Raw genomic sequence first — 13,776 nt, forward strand, 5'->3', positions numbered from 1 at the left:
TAGACATTTCTCCAAAAAAGATACTCAAATGGCCAGCTCACATCTGAAGATTCACCCAGCATTACAAGTCATTAAGGAAATGCTAATCAAAACCACAATGAGATACCACATCACATCTGTTAGGGTGGGTACTATAAAAAAACAAAGCCAGAAAATAATGAATATTGGCAAGAATGTGAAGAAATTGGAATTCTTGTGCACTGTTGTCGGGAATGCAAAATGATGCTGTCCCTATGGAAAACAGTATGACGATGCATCAAAAAATTTAAAATAGAATTACCATATGGTCTAATAATTCCACTTCTGGTATACCCCAAAGAATTGGAGGCAGAGTCTCCAGGACTTATTTGTATATCTATGTTTTTAGCAATATTATTCACAGTAGTCAAAAAATGGGAGGAAGCCAAATGTCTATCTACAGGTGAATGGATAAACACAGTTTGGTATAGATATATGATGGAATTTTATTCAGCCTTGGAGAAGAAGGAAATTCTGATACATGCTGCAGCATGGATGAACCTTAAGAATATTGTGCTAAGTGAAGTGAGCCAATCATAAAAAGACTAATACTGTATGATTCCACTTATATTAGGTATTTTTACAGTAGTCAAATTCACAGAAGCAGAAAGCGGAATGATGGTTGATGGGGACTGCAGGGAAAGGGTGAAATGAGTTGTTGGTTAGTGGGTAAAGAGTTTTAAGTTTTGCAAGATGTAGAAGTTCTGGACATTGGTTGTGCAGCAGTGTGAATATATTTAAGACTGCTGAACTGTACACTTGAAAATGGTTAAGATGATGGACTTCCCTGGTTGTGCAGTGGATATGAATCTGCCTGCCAACGCAGGGGACTTGATCCCTGTGCCGGGAAGATCCCACATGCCATGGAGGACCTAAGCTCGTGCATAACTACTGAGCCTGCGTGCTGCAGCTACCAAATCCCTTGTGCTTTGAACCTGTGCTATGCAACAAGAGAAGCCACTACAATGAGAAGACTGTGCACCCAACAAAGAATAACCCCCGCTTGCTGCAACTAGAGAAAGCCTGAGCAAAAGCAACAAAGACCCAGTGCAGCCAAAAACAAGTAGATTAAAAAATTTTTAAATGGTTAAGATGGTAAATTTTGTAAGTATTTTAACACAATTTAAACTTTTAATTAATATTAACTTTAAGATTATGAACAACTGTATGCTAATAATTTTGAAAAGTTAAAATGAAGTAGACAGTATCTTAGAAAAATATAAATTACCAAAACTGGAAACATGAGTAGACCTATGATTATTAAAGACATTAATTCTGAAGTTTGATGCTGCCCCCAAAAGATAAAAGCATTGTTGCTTTGGTTCCCACATTCTTCTTTCAGCCCTTCTTATCTCTGCTAGTGAGAGCGGTGAAGTAAGAGTTCATGGGTCAGTGCATTGGAGCCTGTGTCCCTTCTCTCTGTGTCCCCTAGCTGCTTGGAGCTTTAAATCCCATTGCTTATACCAACCCTCTGCTTTAGTTAGTCTAATCTGTTTAGTCTTTCCTCAGTCTCTATTTTGAAATGATATAGTTTCCTCTTGGAAAGTTTCCATTTCATTTATTTTTCCTAGTATCCATTATTAGGGTTCATTTAAAATCTGAAGTAGACAAGGACTTGATAAGACTCCAGGAGGCTGTTCTTACTTGCTGGCCCTTGAGGGTTCATGCTCAAAAAGTATGGATTTGACATTTCACATGCTTACTTTGAAACTACTCATTTGCCCTGTCCTGTTTTGGACTTTACCTGTTGTCACCTGTTTGATATATTACCCCTGGTATCATGGATGATACCTTGATAGTTGGGATGTGAATCCAGGGTTCTTGAGATTGGAGGAGAACGAGATGGTTGCTCTGTTAAGAATGCTCACCTCTTTAGCTAAGCTGCTGATGACTACACTCCCTTCTGGGCTCTGTCTGCTTGTTGCTTCTCTAGGATTCTGATTATACCTTGGAAGGCCAGTTCACAGCACTCTTCCTGAACTGTATACTCAGCTGTCTGATTTATTAAGATATATGAATAGTTTCCTGGATAGTGTGTTTCTTGTTTCTCAGATAAGATTGATTGAGAGGTATTTTTGGAATGATGACAGTGGTTTCATCACCTCTCCTCCATTTACTCATGTATTCAACATGTAACAAATATTTAGTGAGTAATTATCACGTGCCAAACATTGTTTTTGGAGCTAGACTACAGCAGTAAAAATCCAGCAAACAGGACTTCCTTGGTGGTTTAGTGATTGGGAATCTGCTTGCCAATGCAGGGGACACAGGTTCGATCCCTGGTCCAGAAAGATTCCACAGGCATTGGGGCAACTAAGTCTGCAACCCGCAAGTACTGAAGCCCGCGTGCCTAGAGCCTGTGCTTTTCAGTAAGAGAAGCCACCACAATGAGAAGCCTATACAACGCGACTAGAGAGTAGCCCCCACTTACGGCAACTAGAGAAAGCCCATGCACAGCAATGGAGACCCAGCACAGCCATAAAGAAAAAAACAAACAAACAAACAAAACCCACCACCAAACAAAAAAATAATTCTAGCCCCAGTAGCGTGGGGAGACCAAAAACTTAACATATAAGTAAATTATATTGTAAAACATGTCAAAAATCATGGGAAAAAAGAAAAGTAGAGCCAGGTAAAGGGGATCTGGACTACTAGAAGCAGGGAATATTTGTGTTACTAAATCAGATATGCAGATGACACCACCCTAATGGAAGAAAGTGAAGAAGAACTAAAGAGCCTCTTGAAAGTGAAAGAGAGTGAAAAAGTTGGCTTAAAGCTCAACATTCAGAAAACTAAGATCTTGGCATCCAGTCCCATCACTTCATGGCAAATAGATGAGGAAACAGTGGCTGACTTTATTTTTTTGGGCTCCAAAATCACTGCAGATGGTGATTGCAACCATGAAATTAAAAGATGCTTACTCCTTGGAAGGAAAGTTATGATCAATCTAGACAGCATATTAAAAAGCAGAGATATTACTTTGTCAACAGAGGTCCGTCTAGTCAAGGCTGTAGTTTTTCCAGTAATCATGTATGAGTGTGAGAGTTGAGCTGTAAAGAAAGCTGAGCACCGAAGAATTGATGCTTTTGAACTTGGTGTTGGAGAAGACTCTTGAGAGTCCCTTGGACTGCAAGGAGATCCAACCAGTCCATCCTAAAGGAGATCAGTCCTGGGTGTTCATTGGAAGGAGTGATGTTGAAGCTGAAACGCCAATACTTTGTCCACCTGATGCGAAGAGCTGACTCATTTGAAAAGACCCTGATGCTGGGAAAGATTGAGGGCAGGAGGATAAGGGGACCACAGAGGATGAGATGGATGGATGGCATCACCAAGTCAATGGACATGAGTTTGGGTGAACTCCGGGAGTTGGTGATGGACAGGGAGGCCTGGCATGCTGCTGTTACGGGGTCGTGAAGAGTCGGACGGACACGACTGAGGACTGAACTGAACTGAAATAGGATGGTCAATATAATCCTCATCAGGGAAGTGATATTTAAGCCATACAGTGATGTAGGGAAGTGATATTTAAGCCATACAGTGATGTGAGGAAGACAGCCAAATGACAACATCTACAGCGAAGGTCCTAAAGGAGGAGTTTGGTGGGTTTAAGGAGTAATGGAAAGCCAGAATGAGGAAGGCAGAGTGAGCAAGAAGGAGAGTAGTAGAAGATGAGGTCAGCAAGACATTGAAGGGCCAGATTATGTAGGACCTTGTGAACCATGGAGGCAAATTTTTACTGAGTGATACTGGCAGTTTGGGAAAGATTTTGATCAGAGGAGTAGCATGTGCATGCGTGCTAAGTTGTTTCAGTCGTGTCTGACTCTATGACCTATGGACCATGGCCTGCCAGGCTCCTCTGTCATGGGATTCTCCAGGCAAGACTACTGGAGTGGGTTGCCGTGCCCTCCTCCAGGGGATCTTCGCAACCCAGGCATCGAACCCTTATCTCTGGTGTCTCTTGCATTGCAGGCAGCTTCTTTACCCACTGAGCCACCTGGGAAGCCCAAGGAATAGCATGGTTTGCTCTTATTTAATTTTTTTTTATTGGATGATAATTGCTTTACAGTGTTGTGGTGGTCTCTGCCATATATCAGTGCAAATCAGTCATCAGTTCAGTTCATTCGCTGAGTCGTGTCTGACTCTTTGCGACCCTGTGAATTGCAGCACGCCAGGCCTCCTTGTCCATCACCAGCTCCCAGAGTTTACTCAAACTGACGTCCATCGAGTTGGTGATGCCATCTGGCTGTCTTATCCTCTATCGTCCCCTTCTCCTAATGCCCCCAATCCCTCCTAGCATCAGGGTCTTTTCCAATGAGTCAACTCTTCGCATGAGGTCATAATTATGTATTTATCATCTTCCTCTATAGCCTTCCCCCTGCCCTGCCCCATATTCTACCCTCTAAGTTGTCACAGAGCACCAAGCTGGGCATCCTGTGTTACAAGCAGTTTCCTGCTCTTTATCTGTTTTACACTTGATGGGATGTGTGTGTGTGTGTGTGTGTGTGTGTGTGTGTACATATATATAATATATGTAAATGCTACTATCCTCAATTTGTCCTACCCTCTCCTTAACCTGCTGTCTCCATGAGACTGTTCTCTACTTTTGCGTCTCCATCACTTCCCTGCAAATAAGTTAACCATCTTTCTAGATTCCATATGTGTGTGTTAATATGAGATACTTGTTTTTCTCTAACTTAATTGACTCTGTATAACAGGCTCTAGGTTCATCCACCTCACTATTACTACTCAAATGGTTCCTTTTAATGGCTGAGTAATATTCCATTGTGTATATGTACAACTTATTTATCCATTCATAGGTTAATGAACATCTAGGTTGCTTCCATGTGCTGGCTATTGTAAATAGTGCTGCAGTGAACATTGGGGTGCATGTGTCTTTTTGAATTGTGGTTTTCTCAGGGTATTTGCCTAGTAGGCTATATGCCTAGTATGCTAGGTCATATGGTAGTTTTATTCCTAGTTTGTTAAGGAATCTCCATACTGTTCTCTATAGTGGCTATACCAGTTTACATTCCTACCAACAATGCAGTTGGGTTCTCTTTTCTCCACATCCTTCTTTTCTTATTTGGAAAGGATCTCTCTAGCTCTATATTGGGAATAGATTTCTCTGTTAGGAAAGTTATTGGAAAAATCTTAACAGAAAATGTGGTAGCTTAGACCAGAGTGGTCATGACAGAGTTGGTGAGATGATGTCATACTGTAGTGTAATTTTGAAGGTAGAAACTTTGTTATTTCATGATGGAGTAGAGAAGGAAAGAAAGACAGAAAATGAGAGCATATCTGGGATTTAGCCTTAAGAGTTAGAAAAATAGAGTTGTTAACTGACATGGGGAAGTGAGTGGGCAGAGCATGTTTGAGGGCCAAGATTGGCAGTTAAATTTGAGTTATCTATTATGCTTCTAAGTAGGGATGTCAAAATCATACATTAACATTATAAACAAAATTAAGATTATACAAAAAATTTAATTAGAGATACTTTTGGCAGACAATAATAGCTTCAACAATGAGGAAAATGTAATATTGCATATAAAAAGAAATCCTCCCAAGATCAGGCATTTTTGGGCTTCTTGATTGAGAGGCTCAACCATGTTATGAATTCAGATTCTTTTCATCTCTTCTGCTAATAATATATCTGCTTTTCCTCAGTTTAGCTTTCTCTGATTAAAATGTCTAGTGGTTTTAGGTATCATATTTAGAGACAGCACAATAAATGGCTAAAGAGCTGTTTCTTACTTTTATTTATTAATATAACACTGAAGAAATTTTATCTGGTGTCTCCCACTAAACTTATGTCTCATTAGCTATAATTGCATTAGTTGCCCATGCTGAGGCAGATCACTAACAAGGGGAACAAGACTTTTGTGATTAACAGACTAGCCAGTGCATGATCAGTAGATGCCCCTAGCTTTCCTTGAAGCATTTTTCTACATGGAGGGGGTTGGATACCTGAAAATAACAGTTATTTTCGTGGGAAACTAGAAGATTATCAACATGACAGCAGAATTAGCAATTAACATGACTCTTGTAGTAATAAAGAAGTAAAATCCACCTCTAATCTACCTGATAAAAGTAACCATGATGTCTGTACGTTTACAGGCTTTTTTTCCCTCCTTAAATACGGTTACTCCTTGGAAGGAAAGTTATGACCAACCTAGACAGCATATTGAAAAGTGGAGACATTACTTTGTCAACAAAGGCTGTCACAAAGGCTGTGGTTTTCCCAGTGGTCATGTATGGGTGTGAGAGTTGGACTATAAAGAAAGCTGAGCACCGAAGAATTGATGCTTTTGAACCGTGTTGTTGGAGAAGACTCTCGAGAGTCCCTTGGACTGCAAGGAGATCCAACCAGTCCATCCTAAAGGAGATCAGTCCTGGGTGTTCATTGGAAGGACTGATGCTGAAGCTGAAACTCCAATACTTTGGCCACCTGATGCGAAGAGTTGACTCATTTGAAAAGACCCTGATGCTGGGAGAGATTAAAGACAGGAGAAGAAGAGGACAATAGAGGATGAGATGGTTGGATGGCATCACTGACTCAATGGACATGGGTTTAGCTGGACTCTGGGAGTTTGTGATGGACATGGAGGCCTGGTGTGCTGCGGTTCATGGGGTCATAGAGTTTGACACAACTGAGCGACTGAACTGAAATACACTGGCTTAAAAATTTATGCCGGGGTAGTTCAGAGATAGTGTGGGTTCAGTTCCAGACCACTGCAGTGAAGCAAATATTGCAATAAAGTGAGTCACATGAAGTTTTTGGTATTCTAGTACATATAAAAGTTATGTTTACACTCTACTGTAGTCTGTTAAGTATGCAGTGTGTGCGTGCGTGCATGCTCAGTCACTTTAGCCGTGTTCAACTCTTTGTAACCTCTGTAGACCTCCAGACTTCTCTCTCTGTGGGATTCTCCAGGCAAGAATACTGGAGTAGATTGCCATGCCCTCCTCCAGGGGATCTTCCCAACCCAGGGATCGAACCTGGTGTCTCCTACATTACAGGCAGATTCTTTACTGCTGAGCCACAGGGGGAAGCTCCAAGTATGCAATGGCATTATATCTAAAAAAGCAAAGTATATACCTTAATGAAAAAATACTTTATTGCTGAAAAGTGTTAACCATCATGACAGCAGAGTTGCCACAAACTTTAAGTTTGCAAAAACAGTTGAATGAAGGAAAGCAAAACACAGTAAAATAAGGTATGCCTATATTTCTTCTAACCAAATTTAGTTTAATTTTAACCAATATGGATCATAATATTTACTATGTTATAACATGGTTTGCTAGCTAATGTGTTTCTATTAGTAAATACTGGTTTTATTATCATTTTAATGGTGCTCTGTTCTATAATATTTTGCACCTGCATCATAATTAACTGTTCTTCCTATTGAACATTTTGAATATCTGGAAAAACACTTAAGTGTTTGGTATTCTATCTTTGCACACTTCCTCATTGTATTGTCATACAAATGGAATTGCTGAATCCTAGACTTGTAGGGTTGTCCTTCAGAAAGATTATATCAAATTGACTGTGGATGTATTTGACATCATTCCTGACCTGTTCAGCCAGATACTATTGGTATGTTGATCTGTGAGGCAGTTATAGCTTAGTGATTAAAAGCATTGGTTTGGGAGTTACACCTACTTGGGCTTATAGCCTGACTCTGTTAATAATTTATCAATTGTATGACTTTGGGAAATCATATAACTTAACTTTTCTGAGCTGGTTTTATCTATCTTGGGTAGGGGAGGTATTAATACTTGGTATATGGGATAGTTGGAAAGATTAGTGGAGTTGATTTTATAATTCCTTACTCTGGGACCTGGTACATAGTAAAGTCACAGTGTTTGAGAGATACATTTTAAACTTGTTAAGATAAAATCTCTTAATTTTGATTCATTATTCTTATCTTCTTTTTTTTCCACCCAATAAATCCTATAGCTGGGCTGAGAGGAGAGATGCTCTGAACCTTGTAATCCCTGAAGGTAGGGAAGATTTGGAAGTTAGTGGATGTGTACAAGGTACTGAAGCATCTAAATAAAGATTGATCATTAGTGGAGAGCTTCATCCTTCAGGACCCGTCCACTGGTAAGCTAGCTTTGTGGTGTTACATGTGCACGTGCACATGTCGGTATATACCTATATGTCCGTGAGCTTTTTCTTATATTTCTGAACTTCTTTCTGAGCTTGTGAGAGTGTGTTTCTTGAAAGTTTAATATATCTTACAAATAAAACTATTAAAACCTGGGGAATATTTTACAGACAAGTACTTGATGTATTTTTATTTCTTAAATGTTTATTGGTCTGTTTAGCCTTTGTAATCCTTCTTGTACCCACTTTTTTTTTTTTTTAAGCTTGTTTGTTATTTATTTATTTATTTTTTTATTAGTTGGAGGCTAACTACTTCACAACATTTCAGTGGGTTTTGTCATACATTGATATGAATCAGCCATAGATTTACACGTATTCCCCATCCCGATCCCCCCTCCCACCTCCCTCTCCACCCGATTCCTCTGGGTCTTCCCAGTGCACCAGGCCCGAGCACTTGTCTCATGCTTGTACCCACTTTTATCATTTTGTCTTTTATAGGTTTTAGAATTTATTGGTCTATATTTGTTCATATTTATTCTTTTATAATATTAGATATCTTTTGCATTGTGAATTATTTTTATTCTTATCTCACTGTTTAACATATCTTTTGTTCTTGACCATTTTGACTATATAAAATATTTTTAAAGATTCAGGTTTGGTTTTATTTTTTCTGTTCTTTAATGTAGTAAAATATGCATGATATTTATCATTTTAACCACTTGTGAGTGTACAATTCAGTTTATTTCTGGGCTTTGTATACTATTCTCTTGGTTTATGTGTGTCTTTAGGCCAGTTACATACTTAAAATTTTTTAAATAGTGTTTAGATACATATAACATAAAATATTTTGCCGTCTAACCATTTTTTTGACATACAGTTCGATAGTGTTACATACACTTCACATCTATGCAACCAATCTCTGGAAATATGTTTGTTTGAAAAATGAAATTCTAACTTCTATTTCCCACTTCCCCCTGGCAGCCATTCTTCTACTTTAGGTCTCTATGAATTTATTAGCCTTTTCTGTTAACTGGCTAATTTTACTTAGCAGTTGTCCTCAAAGTTCATTCACATTGTAGCATATGTCAAAATTTCCATCTTTTCTAAGGCTGAATAATACTACATCATATGTATATAACATATCATATGGATATTGTATTTATTCATTCATCTGTCTTTGAATACTGGGATTGCTTCTAACTTTTGACTTTTGTGATTAATGCTGCTATGAATATAAGTGTACAAATAACTCTGCAAGAACCTGCCTTTAGTTCATTAGGGTATAATATCCAGAATTGGACTTGCTGGGTCATATGGCAATTCTGTTTTTTAATTTTTTAGAACTTCTGTCCTCTTTTCCATATTTGTTACACTATTTTACATTCACCCTAACAGTACATGAGTTTCAGTATCTCCAAATCCTCATCATCACTAGGTTTTTGGTTTTGCTTTTTTGATAGCAGCTATCCTAATGGGTATAAGGTGGTATCTCATTGTGGTTTTGGTTTGTATTTCCTTAGTAATTAGTGATATTGAGCATCTTTTCATCTGCTTATTAGCTATTTGCATATCTTCTTTGAGCAAAAGTCTATTCAAATCCTTTGCTCATTTTTAAGGCTTAGCTTTTTTGGTTGTTGTTCATTCATGCTCTTTAATTGCTGTACTGGCTTTGTAGTAAGTTTTGAAGTCAGAGAATGTGAGTCCTCCCAACTTTATTCTTTTCAAGATTGTTCAGCTGTTTGGGATCCCTTACACTCCTGGATGAATCTGAGCATCAACTTTTCCATTTCTGCCAAAATGCTCTAGGAATTTTGATAGGAATTGCATTTAACCTATAAATTGTTTTGGGTAGTATTAACAGATGAATAGTGACTTAAGTCTTCCTAGCGTTTCCATTTCTTTAGATCTTTTAAAATTTCTTTCAGCAATTCTTTGTAGTTTTCATTGTACAAGTCTTTCTTGGCTAGATTTATACCTAAGTATTTAATTCTTTTACATACTATTATAAAAGGAATTGCTTTCTTAATATTCTTTGCTGATTGTTCATTGCTGGTGTACAGAAACACAGCTTTTTGTGTGTTTATACTGTACCCAGCAACTTTGGGGTTGGTTTGTTAGCACAAGTAGCTTTCTTGTGGATTTTTTGAGATTTTCTTTGTATCAGTTCAGTTCAGTTCAGTTGCTCAGTCGTGTCTGACTCTTTGCGATCCCATGAATTGCAGCACGCCAGGCTTCCCTGTCCATCACCAACTCCTGGAGTTTACTCAAACTCACGTCCATCGAGTTGGTGATGCCATCCAGCCATCTCATCCTCTGTCGTCCCCTTCTCCTCCTGCCCCCAATCCCTCCCAGCATCAGGGTCTTTTCAAATGAGTCAACTCTTCGCATCAGGTGGCCAAAGTATTGGAGTTTCAGCTTCGGCATCAGTCCTTCCAATGAACACTCAGGACTGATCTCCTTTAGGATGGACTGGTTGGATCTCCTTGCAGTCCAAGGGACTCTCAAGAGTCTTCTCCAACACCAAAGTTCAAAAGCGTCAATTTTTTGGTGCTCAGCTTTCTTTGTATAGACTCATGTTATCTGTGAGTAGAGACCATTTTGCTTCTTCCTTTCCTATATGGATGCCTTTTTATTTCTTTTGTTGTCTAATGGTCCTGGCTAGCACTTTCAGTAACAGCGTTGAATAGTAGTGGTCAAAGTGGAAATCCTTGTTTTTTTCTGGATCTTCAGGGGAAAGCTGTCAGTCTTTTGCCAGTGAGTACTATGTTAACTGTGAGTTTTTCATGAATACTCTTTATTGTGTTGAGGAATTTCCCCTCTATTCCTAGCTTTATGAGATTTTTTTTTTAATCATAAAAGGGTATTGGATTATGTCTAATAAGAATCCTGTGTCAATTGAGATGATCAAGTGTTTTTTTCCCATTTGCTCTATTAATGTAATATATTGCATTGATCCACTTTCTTAGGTTGAACTACGTTTGCATCAGGGGCTAAATCTCACTTGGTCATGGTGCATAATTCTTTTAATATGCTGTTGGACTTTTTTGCTAATATTTTGTTGAATTTTTTACATTTATAAGGGATATTGGTCTTTAATTTTCCTCTTGTAATGCTTTTATCTGACTTTGATTTTAGGCACTACTTGCCAGGGCAATGCCTTCATAAAATGAGATAGGAACTGTTCCCTTCCCTTCAACTTTTTGGACAAAGTTGAAAATAATTGGTATTAATGCTTTTTAAAATATTTGGTAAAATTCACCAGTGAAGCTATTTGGTCTAGGACTTTAGTTCTTTGGAAGGTTTTTGATTACCGCTTCAGTATCTTTGCTTATTATTGATCTGCTGAGATTTTCTATTTCTTCTTGAGTCGATTTAGTTAATTTATATATTTGTCCCTTTCTTCTAAGCTATCTAATTTGTTGGTATACAGTTGGCCATAGAATCCTCTTATGTTCTTATTGCTGAAAGTTTGTAGTGATGTCCCCTCATTCATTTCTGATTTTGGTAGTTTGTCTTCTGTCTCTTATTTTCATTGTCAACCTATTTGAAGATTTGTCAGTTCTGTTCATCATTTCAAAGAGCCAACTTTGGTTTTATTAATTTTCTGTTGTTTTTCTGTTATCTGTTTTGTCTATCTCTGGTCTATCTTTATTAGTTCCTTCTTTCTACCATCTTTGGGTTTAGTTTGTTCTTTTTTTTTCTAGTTACTTAAGTTGTAAAGTTAATTTGAAATCTTTCTTATTTTTCTCATGTAAGAATTTACAGCTATAAAATTTCCCTCTTTCCACTGCTTTCACTGAATCCCACAAGTTTTGGTATGTTGTATTTTTATTTTCGTTTGTCACTAAGTATTTTCTAATTTCTCTTTTAATTTGTTCTTAACCAATTGGTTAAGACTTTGTTATTAATTTCTCCATATTTGTGAGCTTCAGCTTCTAGTCAGAGAAGATGCTTTGTATGATATATATCTTTTAAAATATGTTGTGACTTATTTTGTGGTCTAACATATGAGGTAGCTTAGAGAATGTCCAATGTACACTTGAGAAGATATGCACTTGAAAAAATATTCTATTGTTGGATGGATTGTTCTTCATACATCTCTTAGGTCTAGTTGATTTATTGTGTTTCTCAAGTGCTCTGTTTCCTTATTCATCTTTTGTCTGGTTGATCTATTCATTATTGAAAGTAGAGTATTGAAATCTCCAACTATTTCTGTAGAAGTATCTATTTTGCCCTTCTGTTTTGTGAATTTTTACTTCCTGTATTTTGAGAATCTGTTATAAGGTGTGTGTTTTTGTTTCGTTGCTCAGTCATGTCTGACTCTTCTGCAATCCCATGGACTGCTGCAGCATGCTAGGCTTCCCTGTCCTTTACTCTCTTCCAGAGTTGCTCAAACTCATGTCCATTGAATCGATGATGCCATCTAACAACCTCATTCCCTGTCACCACCTTTTCCTCCTACCCTCAGTCTTTCCCAGCATCAGGGTCTTTTCCAGTGAGTCAGTTCTTTGCATCAAGTGGCCAAAGTATTGGAGCTTTGGTTTCAGCATCAGTGCTTCCAGTGAATATTCAAAGTTGATTTCCTTTAGGATTGACTGGTTTGATCACCTTGGAATCCAAGGGACTTTCAAAAGTCTCCAGCACCACAGTTTGGAAATGCCAATCCTTTGGTGCTCAGCCTTCTTTATGGTGTGTGTAAAAGTTTATAATTGTTATATCTTCTTGCTGTATTGACCATTTTATTGATATATAATATCCTTGTTAGTCTGTTCTAACCTTTTTGGATTTAAAATCTTTTTTTTTTTTTCCTGCTTGCTTAAGTCTGCTTGTAACCCTTGTAGTATATTTTTTAAATTTCAGTTATTGTACTTTTCAACTCCATAATTTCTTTTTGGCTTCTTTATATAGTATCTGTCTCCATTGTTACTCTCTTTTTGTTCATACATCATTTCTTATTTTGTTCATGTCTTACTTTAACTCTTCAAGCATATTAAAGAATTTTAGTCTAGTGAGTCTGATACCTGGATTTACTCAGGTATAATTTCTGTTGATTTATTTTGTTCTTTTGTATGGACTATACTTTCCTGTTTCTTTGTATACCTTGTAATTTTTTTCCCTTGCTCAAAATATATATTTGAATTTTATAATTTGGTAATTCTGGATAAAGTATTCTCCCTCTTCCCTAGGGTTAGCATATTTTGTTGTTATTATTGTAGGGTATCTCTTTGCTGGGGAGTAGCCTAAGATGAAAGCTTAAGTTCTCATTGTCTTTTCTCAGCCTGCCTCTTTCCCTGGGCATTCATAGTGGCTTTCTAAATTCTACTATATATGTGATTGTTTTTGGATGTCCATAAAAATAGATGTGGTTCCTTTAAATCTCCTGGAAGCTGCTTTAGCTGGTAGAGATTAGAACAGTGACAGCTAGCCTCTCTACCTGGAGGACAAGGTTTTTATTATCCACTGTGGCTTCAGCCATGCCAGAAATGTGGGTTTCCATCCCTGTTGCCACCTGACATAGGGATGAATAGTTGGAATTCTATTGAGTTCTGAAATCAAATGATACCAACTGCAGTTTACCAGCCAAGCATTCCCTTAGAAGCTGCAAACTTTCAAGTGTACTCTGGAGTTCCGTAACAGTCAGTTTAGACATT

At 37.8% G+C, this 13,776-nt stretch overlaps 1 protein-coding gene across 1 annotated transcript in view; it reads left to right on the top strand.

Moving 5' to 3' along the window:
* Nucleotides 1-6,584: 6,584 nt before the first annotated feature.
* Nucleotides 6,585-13,776, top strand: part of LOC122699782 (prolyl 4-hydroxylase subunit alpha-2-like) — a 117,204-nt gene continuing 110,012 nt past the window's right edge. The window contains exons 1-2 of the mRNA XM_043912163.1: nt 6,585-6,774; nt 7,976-8,122. The gene's annotated coding sequence lies outside the window, so the exon portion shown is untranslated. The remainder of the gene's footprint in view (nt 6,775-7,975; nt 8,123-13,776) is intronic.

The sequence above is a fragment of the Cervus elaphus genome, chromosome 9, assembly GCF_910594005.1.
Source record: "Cervus elaphus chromosome 9, mCerEla1.1, whole genome shotgun sequence".
Lineage (NCBI taxonomy): Eukaryota > Metazoa > Chordata > Mammalia > Artiodactyla > Cervidae > Cervus > Cervus elaphus.